The following is a 10,902-nucleotide window of genomic DNA, read 5'->3' as shown; positions in this document are numbered from 1 at the left end:
CACACTTTCGAAGCCATAGATACTGCCCTTGTCTGACTCAATAGTCACAAATGCCATCATGATGTCTTTCGCTCCTTTTACCTTTCATAATCTGTGCCAGACACTGTTTTATGTCTCCATTAAACTGGGAGTAACACTCTGGACTTCTATGAAGAGAAGTGTCAGAAAAATGTGTGATTTAGTGGGAAAATAAGAATGAAATGAAAGAGAGATTTTAAAACTCATTTAATATTTTCCAGTATTTCACTTGTGAGTCTGGGCAAAACTTTCCTAACCTCTTCCAGCCAGCACTAAACTGGAGCCGTCAATACCCAAGACCTCTTTTCTAAGCTTGTGTGTGCCTCTCCCAGGGCCACTCTTTATGTGGGTTCTGGGTCTGTCTCTCTTCTGTTGAGCTTTGGTATCTGACGTGGTATCTCTTTCCCAAAGGCAGTTTCCCTCCGTAGTCATTTGTGTGATATTTAAGGGCCAGTGAAGGGCTGGAAGAGAATTTCTGTAGGGGGAAGCTCTACAGGTTGGAATAGAGGCAGCTATTTCCACCATGTACTCTTTAAGAGTTAGGAGTAAAAGGTGAACTCTATTAAATTTGTAACACAAAAAGTATTCTCCAAGACTTCTTCAGCACAAAAGTAAGCAACCTGTAAAAATGAGTATTTAATCTTTTATCCAGTTTATGTGTTGTCAAAGTATTTGTAAGTGGGGTAGAAAGAAGTAAAATCTACACATGGGGAGTGAATCTTTAGGAGAAGAGTTTTTGGAGGAAAAGATAATAGCATATGTGAGTAGTCTTTAGTTTAAGTCACATAAATATGCACATTTTGGATAACCCTTATTAATGGCAAGATAAGATTCTTTGAGTAAAAGCTTCTCCCTTTATCTGCTATTGAGATAATACTTTCTCAAGACTTGCCCAGCAATGCTGTGGTCCTGTTCTTCATTTTATAAGGCCTGTATATAATGTTACTCTCAATAAGATGTTATGAAAAGCATTCTAGTAAATATTGGGAAACCTGTTAGTCAAATGTATCAAGGCATCAGATATATTTCATGATCACCACAAAGTATTTATTATGCTCTGTATATTGTTTCAAATTCTGCTCTGAACATTTAGTGAGGGAATATCTATTTATGAAAGATTTACATAAGAATACTCAATATGTGGTTGTTTGAAATATAGTTTTAGATTTTCTACACATCTCATAATCAAGTAGATAAACATAACTAAAATTAGTGAGATAATTCAGAAACAGTACTAATTTCAAAATCAAAGCTACAAACTAAACATCTGTATGTTGCTTTCCTCATTTCTAACTCTAGAATATTATGAATCAAAGAAAGTGTGGTTAAAACCTGGCTCTAACATATGTGAATTATTTTTAAGCAAGTTTTCTGAAATATTTGTATCCCTATGAATAGAGAAACTAAATCATAATACATGTATTATCATATTTTTGCTTCATGTTTCACCAGTAGAATTTTTACATGACATTGTAACAGTACCACAATTTTTAATGCATGTATTTAAGATTTTGTGCTGAAAATTTAAGGCATAAAACATACTTTAAAATCTTAGCTTTCTAAAAGTAGAGAATGGAAAGTTCATTTTAGGAAAAATACATCCAAGTGAAAAAATTTAATCAAACTTGCATAAAGGGAAAAATTTTGTTAAGAATGACACTGTAATGCATTCATTGCAAAATACAATTTTGATTGTTTAACTTTCACATTAATAATTGAAAACTCTACCCATCTGAAAGTATGTATACTTAATAGACACATATTAATTTTTGTACTTTTGTCAGATTATTTTAAACAGCACTGAACATATCTATTCTGTATCTAAATTTAAAACAAGTAGAAAGCTTATGTTATGCATGTGAGTGTGTTTTTACTTAAGCAGTGCTCATGTTAGGTTCAGTCTCTAAAAATATTAAAGGTCACATCTTGTAATTGATATATCATTCCCATGATCACCTCTTCTTTAACTTACATGCATTTCTCATTTAAGTCATTTCTGATTCATTTCAGATGCCACAGGAGTTGTTAGACACTATAGCTGGACAAATAAGAGAAGGTATGGTTCCTAAATGTATGAATGAAATCTAGACTAATTTATTTCAGAAATAAACTGTAAATAGCAAATGATATTCTTTTCTATTGCTTGCTCAATGGATACTACATTAAATATTTTTTGTGACAGACATCCAATACAAGATGTAAACATAAACATTCATAATGAAGAACACACTTATGCCTCAATTAATTCATCATGTTCTATAGCTCTAATAAAATCTCTCCTCTCTCTCTCTCTTTTTCTCTCTCTCCCTCTCAGTTGTACACTTTCTTCTCTTCTGCCAACCCTGGGGAACTGTTAGCATTCTGGATCTGTTCTCAGGAAACAACAATGGCCAAAAGACCCCAGACACATCTAATAATATTTAGCCAGGTCATTAGAGTTCATAAGCAATCACTTGACAGGTGACATTGTAAAACTGTATTTACTTTGTCATTGGTTTACTTTTGGCCTCAGGAAAAGTTGCAGATTTTTAGCATGGAATAAAAACACACATCAATTTCTATTGTTTGACAGGACATTACATATTTTTTGTTTTAGACTTCCAAGACAAGATGTAAAAACACAAACATTCATAATGAGCACATTTATGCCTCATTCCTTCAGCATGTTCTATAGCTCTGAAAAAATCTCCTCTCCTGTCTCTCTGTATCGCTCTCGCAGATCTACGCTTTCCTCACTGTCAAGTTTTTCCACCTTCTCTCCTGCCCTTGGAGCACTCTGTTCGTTTTCTCCAGCATCTTGCCCAACCAGACTTCCCTGAGTCCCACAGTGTCCTTCCTCACCTTCCAGCTCTTTGCATTTGCATCTTCCCTCTTGCCACCATACATCCTCTAGTCCTTCAGGCATCAACCTACACACCCTCTACAACCAAGAAGCCCACACTGTTGAACAGAACTGGGACAGAGGTCCCTTCTGTGTGTTCCAGTGGTGCCCTGTTTTTTACCTTTCATGGAATCTGGACTCCATATGGAAGTGTCCTGTTTGTCTGTTTTTCAGGTTAGAGTGGACAGGCTTGTTGAGGGGTGACTGTGTCATCTTTATCTTGTGATTCCAGTGCTTGTTCTCGTACCTTAACACATGGTTGTTGAAAACATAAATGAAAATTGAGAAAACCAGAAGATCTAATACTTAACCACAGTAATAATTAATTCAACGTGCAACTCTAGACCAATTATATTTAATAATACTTTAGTCATACATACATATTTTTGATTCTTACTAGCACTGATAAAACCTCAACTTTTATATTCATTTACGCTTGGTTAACCATGAGCTAACTTATTTAAAGAACATCATTCTTGCTTTTTCTTTCCAGTTGTTGCGGAATTGGAAAATTGCTCTCATATGGTTTTTTCTCTAGGAGCTACTGATAAGTTACATCTAAATAAGGATCTCGATCAAAAAGCATCAAAAAAATACAAAACGACTTTATAGAAGAATCATATGAACTGAGTAAAATTGAATTCCTGGGTTCTTTACATAGCATGTTGTTTGTCACTAAATATATAGCATGTGAAACTCGTTATTAGAGAAACATATTTTTGTATTATTTGTGTCTGATGAGTACTTATGTGGCATTTTAGATAAAATCCTAGCCTCTTTAACTAACTTTTAAATCTTGCAAATGAAAGCTAGTATTCTTAGTTTTACTTACTCAAATTCCCCAAATATCAGCTTTTTAATCAGCCAGGCAACCAAGTTGTCATGACTACTTTAGTGAATTTAATTGATGTCTTATTTGTATTTTACAATTTTTATCACTCTACATAATGATAGTTTCGATTTTGACAGACATTATTTTGGTGTATGGGCACTGTGGTTGTTGTCCATGTTTGAATGTATTACAATTGTTATAGTGCCACAAAGCATAAACCAATTATAATTTTAAGTACTGATTTATGTAGATCTTTCCACATGGAAAAATAAGGTTTGCTTAAGGCTTTTCTTTTCTTCTTTTTTTTTTGAGTCAGAGTTTTACTCTGTCACCCAGAATGGAGTGCAGCGGCATGCTCACAGCACTGCAGCTCTGGTGATCCTCTCACCTCAGCCTTCCAAGTAGCTGAAATCACATGTGTGTGCCACCATGGCTGGGAAATTTTTTGATTTATTGTCTAGAGGAGGTCTTGCCAAGTTTCCCAGGCTTGACTTGAATGCCTGGGCTCAGGCATTCCTCTTGCCTCAACTTTTCAAAGTGCTGGGATTACAGGCGTGAGCCACCATGCCCTGCTTTCTTTCTTTTTTTGATCTTATTTTTTAACTTTTGTATATAGTAGTAGATTAAAATTCCAAGTTTTAGTATATTTGTATGTGTGTATATGTATATACATGCACTCAGACCCATGTGTGTGTGTTTGTGTGTGTGCACAATATATATTTGTTGATGTATCAATAACTGTTACATATTTTTATAAGACATGACACCTTTTTGTACATGTATTCTTATTTTAGTTATGTCTTTTACTAGTGTTTGCATGGAACAATCCACAGTGACAGACAGTGGTACACTGTTTCTTGTAGGTAGAGTTCTAAAAATATAAGACCTTACCAGATGTTTTGTCTGTCTGACCTAGTGTGCAGACTCAGGGTTGCATTGGATTCCCGTTGGCAGAGCTAGTTGTTTTTTATGCTGTTTGGATGAGGACTAGCTCTAGCTTCAGTAAAAAGCAGAGTGAAGTCACTGAGTATCCCAGGGTGAATGGGGTCAGCAAAACCCTAATGAACCTGATAGCATCACGCGGCCTTCCATTCAAATTCTATCTGATCAGAACCTCTCTGACTTTCTTGGCAGAGGTTAAAAGGGACTTTTTAACCTGGCACTGCCATCCACTTTTTCACCTGGGTGGCAGACCTAATGGCCAGATCTAAAGGTCACACTGCCTCTCACCCACAAGCACATGCCTGGCCCAGGGCCTCAGGGCTCTTGTTGATTGTCTGCATGTGCGTGTGTGGTTTACATCCACCAGGAGCAAAAATCCTCCCCCAACATTCTTGACCCCTGTTTTTGAACAAGCACCATTCATCCCCCTGGGAGGTCACATTCAACTCTCTGCTTGTTGACCAAGTTCTTCTCTGTACCTACTTTGGCATTCAGAAGGGTTTGTCAAAACCAGCCTCAAGTGTCCATGCTGCTCATACCCATGGACTAGGCCACGGGAAACTGAAATCTCCAGGTATGTCTTCTCCAGGTGGTCAGCAGGCCTTCCTGTGGGCTTCTCTGAATCCAGCTTGAACTGGTCAGAAGAGGTTTTCTCTAACCTTCAGAGTCTGGAGATATCTTTCTGGCCCACAAAAGGCCATATTCTCAATCAGTGCACTTCATTGCTGGCCTCACTGTCCCTTCACCCCATATTATCATTCAGTGTCACCCATACTTATACTATCCCTAGTACATTCCGAGATCTAAAATTCTCACCATTTTCCCTCCCCACAGAAAGCTTCTTAATGAAACCCACTGGAACTGGGACACTAGAGGCCATGACTGTCTTTGGTGTGTCAATCGTGAGCACTGATGCACATCACTAAGCTTAGGGGAAGCAGACAGCTTTCCCACTGAGGGTGATTTCACTTGAGCTGGCTCTGGTTCACAATCATTTTCCAGGTGTTTGCAGCCAACTTACAGTTCCAGGAAAAAGCAGGGACAAGCTCCTGTGAAAATCTCCTTTGCTACTTTCACTGATAGGTATTAAATGGGCCATGGGGTCCCAGGAAAGGTAAGGGATCTATGTGTTTGTGTGTCATTTGGGGGTTGTGTTTGTCTTATGAATGTATGTCCTTATTTACTGATTTACTATATATTTAAGCATTTTTCTAGCTATATGTATGTACACTTTTAATTATAATATATACATTAATGACTGGGGCAAAAGCTCTATAGCCTGAGCTAAAAGACTACACGTTCATATGTGGTAAAATGTACTTTTTAATGTTTTTCCCTAGTATGTTTATGTATAAATGTATTATGTATATGTTACTTTTTTAGAACTTGAGTCTATATAGCTTTTATCCTGTCTGTATGTGTATTTTTAACTGTCTCTGTACTTCTGTCTACATGGAAAGCACTGCAGGGTAAAGACAGCGCTGTGTCTGCAACTGTGTGTTTTGGGAATGTGTTTATTTTATGCATACATATTTATTTATAGATAGTATTATAAATACTTTTTTCTGTATACATGCATGTAATCATATATTTGATGTATAATTTTTTATAAGAACATGTGTACATTAATTGGTATAGTTATATAGATAAATAGATTTTCTTCTTGCCTGCATAGGAAAAATCACACTAGACTGCTATACAGTGCTACTAGTACGTGTGTGTATTTTAATAATTTTAATAATTTTTTACCTGTCTGTTGATGTGTAAGTTAATGTGCTCCTTACTTCTTTCTATCCTTAAATATATGCAGCTCTTTTCATGTGTGAAGTTATACTTTGTCTATATGTATGAAACACTCCAGAGTGACAGACCATAGCACACTATCTTGAGAGTGGTGATTCAAAAACAGTGAAACGCTAAGGGCCTTTTTCTCTCTGGTCCAATGTGAGGACTCAGGATACATTGGGCACTCAGTATCAGAGCAATTTGCTCACACTGCCAAATACTTTTTAGTGTGGGTCAGAGATCTCAAGTCTGGGTCTAAAGATTATGATTCCCCTGAGTTTGACACTCAGTCTCTTATTTTTGATTATTATTTTTTCTTTGTGGACCACACACTTTAGCATGCAGAAGGGCTTGTCAAGACAATGTTTTTCTCTGCATCTTCAGTTCATGGTAGAGGCCTCACTCAGACACCAAACTCTCCAGGTGTTTCGAATCCAGGTATCCTTCAGGCTCCTCTGTGGGCTTCTCTAGATCCAGCTTGAACTAGCCAGACCCGTCCTTGTGATGGCAGCCTTCAGAGTCTGGGGACATCTTTCTGGCTCAGAAATTCACGCAATCATCATACATGTCTTTCAATCTGGCCTGACTGTCCCTCCACCCTGATATCATCTGAAGCCACCCACTCTAGTAGATGTAGGGTATCCTGAGAACAAAAATCAAGCCAGTTGGCTGACCCATTAAAAGTCTCCTGTCCACTCACCCAAACTGGATCACTAGTGTACACCCACCTTTGGCGTGTGAAGCATGAGCACCTATCCTCTTTGATAGGTTAAGGAGATGTTGACACCTTTTCCCCTGAGAGGGTGTTGGTACCTAAGCTGGATCTGAATAAAGGTCACTTGTCAGGTGTTAACCATCAGTTTGGAGTCACACAGATCAGGCAGGAAAAAAACTCCTGTAAACATATTGGTTTCTTTCACTGCCACAAGGTAGAAAAGAAACTCAAGATTCTGTGGTCTGAATGTAAGGGGGTATATGTGTGTGATTTGGGGATTGTGTTTTTCTACTAAATATATATATATTGTTTATTTATAAATTTATTATATAGTTATATATATCTGGAATCTAGTTTCATGTTAATATTTTATTTGCATAAATATAATTTTTACAAATTTTTATTGACATTTAAAAAATGTTTTTCTCTTGTCTTCTTGGAAAATGCCATTCGAGATTGACCTGCAGCAATAAAAATGCATATGTATAAACAGGTACGTTTTAACTTTTTTCATGTTTTGTATAAATGTGTTTGCTGAATTTTTATGTATTTTAAAAAATACACCACTTTATTTGGATATTATCTGTGTATATAGCTATGCTCTTCCATGTGTCTATATTTGTGAACTACTCCACAGTGGCAGATAATGCTGTTTCTGTGTTTTTTGAGTGTTTTTGGTGTGTTTTCAGGTGGTGAATTTTTAAAATGTACATGTATTTTTATTTTGGAAAAATCATATATAGAACAATTTACAGTAAGCTTGTCGTGATTGTGCAGAGATTCCCATACACTCCTGAAACCCTTTCCCCTCTGATGAACATCATACATTACTATGACGTAGTTGCCACAATATATGAACAAATATTGATACCCTATTATGAACTAAAGCCCAGTCTTTCTTCAGATTCCACTAGATTTATCTTTACTCTTCCAGGATCCCATTCAGCATTCTTCATCACTTTAGTTCTCCTATTTCTTTGATGCTTCTTTTTATTTTTAAGTTTAATTTAATTTTATAAACTATAAGAGGAACACCACAGATGGACAGCTGTTGTTCAAAGCTTGGCTATTACAGCTTCTGACTTGTTTTTCCATCAGCAAGAGACACTGAAGAAAGTGGATACAAAGAGAAGATATCTATTGATATTGAAAGGTAAATAAATGGCAAATCAATGGCTTTTCTTCCAACAACTTTTGATTGCACCACACTTTCCCTATGACATTTTTTCATTTCCATGTTTCTAAATGTAGAGATAGGAGTGTTGAGCATAGCAACAATAATTATATAGAAGTGTGCAAGCACATTATCTTTTGAGAAGGTTGTAGTGGGTCTCATGTAAATAAAGATGGCCAGTACAAAAAATCCCACAGTATTACAACAGTTATGTGGGAACTGCAAGTGGAAAGTACTTTACAGTGGCTTTTTGCAGATTATGCCTTCCCATTATACAATATCATAAAATAGGAGATCATCAAAACCACAAAGATAACCAGTCCCATCAGGCCAGAATAGCAATGACCAAGAAACCGATCTTGTGTGTGTCAGTGCAGGCTAGGTTCAACAAGGGATATACATCACAGAAATAACAATCAATTTCATTGGGACCACAAAAAGGTAAAAAGCAAATTGTAAGTAGAAACAGGCCAAAAGAATGCAGCAACTCCCCTGCACATGACGCAGTGAGAAGTGAGTTCCACCTTTGCTTCTTCTGTAGTGGAGTGCTGTGCAGATGGCCACATACCTGTCATAGGCCATGCCTCTGAGGATGAGGACCTCAATATCCCAAAGAAATGAGTGGTAAAAAGCTGAATCATGCAGTTTTTGTAGGAAATGGCCTTCCTGTCTGTCATTAAATCAACCATTAGTTTGGGTGTCACTGTGGAGGTGTAGAAAAGGTCCCAGAGTGTGAGGTATGTATACAGGCTGGTTGGTCAGCTGACTGCATGGGATAGAAATCATAGTAATCAGATCCCCCAACCAAATAGCTAGGCAACAGAATGAGGAAAATAAAAAGCAGAAAATCTGGATTTTCTTGTTTTGAGAAAGTCACAAGAGAATAAATTTATTTACATTATTTCTATTTTCCATAATCTAATGCAATAAGGGATGACTCAAGTAAGTTACCCAAAATGAGAATAGTAGTGAGACAAATCATTAATGAGAATATAGATAATAAAGACTAAAGCATTATATAATTCTGAATTGTAAAATAAATGGGATTCTTGGCAAGGAATGAAGAAATTTCATAATGACCAACATACATTTATATAAAAATGCCCAGCTTCTTCCACTTATCTAGTCTTTCAAAATAAGCAAATTTTAAGAAAAGATATTTGAATTATATCTTATTAATCATTTATGGCTGCCTAAATGGGAAATATTATAAAGAGAAGTAATACTTCTCTAATTTAAAGATAATTCCATTAAACACAGCATAATACAAATGACTTGCTTTGTTTAATCATTTTATCCCTGACCCGCTTAGAGAATCCACTCACACAAGCTTTATCATTTCATGAAGTAATTTAACCTCTTCATATGCCCTCAAGTAGAAGCAACTGTACTTTGATTTCAAGTATTTATTTTGTAAAGCACTGTAACAGTAGACAAGATACCTAGCTTTTACTCACACCCTGTCATGTACTGTCTCTTTTCTAGGATTTCAGGCTCCCATCCATAACCTGGAGTCAAACTAGATATCTCTGAAGACCTTGTCACCTTCTGATAATGTATGACTCTTGATGCTTCATGAGTTTCGAGAAGACACCTGACTGCTTCCTCTTTACATTTCTTGCTATGTTGGATAAATTGAGACTATGGCAAAATAGTACTGGAGCATTCACTATGACTTCTGCCTTGGTTTACTTTTCTGTAAAATTGAAGTAATAATAATACCTCCTTATAGGGTGATTATTTGTATTAAGTAGCCCAATAGATTTCAAGTCCTTGGGACAATACCTGGAATGTACTGCATATGCAATGATTGTTAATTGCCTTCTTAGTCATTAAATATAATCTCCTATCATCATTACCATTACCACTGTCATCCCCTTCACTATCATTACATTATATCATCATCATTAGAAGAATAACAGCAAAAACGCACTTTTGCCTTTGCCACATTCAACTCTGTAAAAGTTAGTTCTTATTTTACCCCCAAAACACAATTCTCTATTTAGTGCCTATAATATAAATTCTCTATTTAGTGCCTATAAAAATCTAATATCTTTAAATTATATTCAGCCTTCAGGAACTCAGTCCAACCTATAATAACTGATTTATCTCCCATATGAGCAGTCTTCCAGTCAGGCACTGGTCATTCACCACTCAGCGAAACCATGTGATTACCTGATGGTGGAACATTCTTCTTAATTCTTTGTTCTGCTCCATCCCTGCCCATGCTTCCAAGGCCATGTCACACTTCATTCTGCCCAGTGATGCTCTCCTGTCTACACCAGTCCTTACTACTGTTTCCCCAAAATACTTAGTTTTTGGCATCCAAGAGATATTAACTTTGGGGATGTCTCTATTTGAATAGATTTGGGTTCCTGAGTGCTCTGCCTCAAGGTCCTAGGGAAAATGTATGCACATTGGGTCAGGAATTGTATGTTGTACTATCCCCTTCTTCACATTATCAAAGGCCCTAATTCAGAAGGTCTCTCTGATACTTAAATGCAAAAGTCTCCACCTCCGTGAATTTTATTTTTGTCTTCCATAAAGTGAGCACT

At 36.6% G+C, this 10,902-nt stretch overlaps 1 long non-coding RNA gene across 1 annotated transcript; it reads left to right on the top strand.

The window, feature by feature from the left end:
• Positions 1 to 7,581: 7,581 nt before the first annotated feature.
• LOC110594982 lies at positions 7,582 to 10,224 on the top strand. The gene is made up of 3 exons (XR_002481551.1): positions 7,582 to 7,666; positions 8,272 to 8,326; positions 9,833 to 10,224. It is a non-coding gene; the product is annotated as an uncharacterized LOC110594982 (long non-coding RNA).
• Positions 10,225 to 10,902: the final 678 nt, after the last annotated feature.

The sequence above is a fragment of the Carlito syrichta genome, unplaced genomic scaffold (assembly GCF_000164805.1).
Source record: "Carlito syrichta isolate Samal-C Ts95f unplaced genomic scaffold, Tarsius_syrichta-2.0.1 Scaffold196415, whole genome shotgun sequence".
In the NCBI taxonomy this organism is placed as follows: Eukaryota; Metazoa; Chordata; class Mammalia; order Primates; family Tarsiidae; genus Carlito; species Carlito syrichta.
This window is presented reverse-complemented; position numbering and strand designations above follow the sequence as displayed.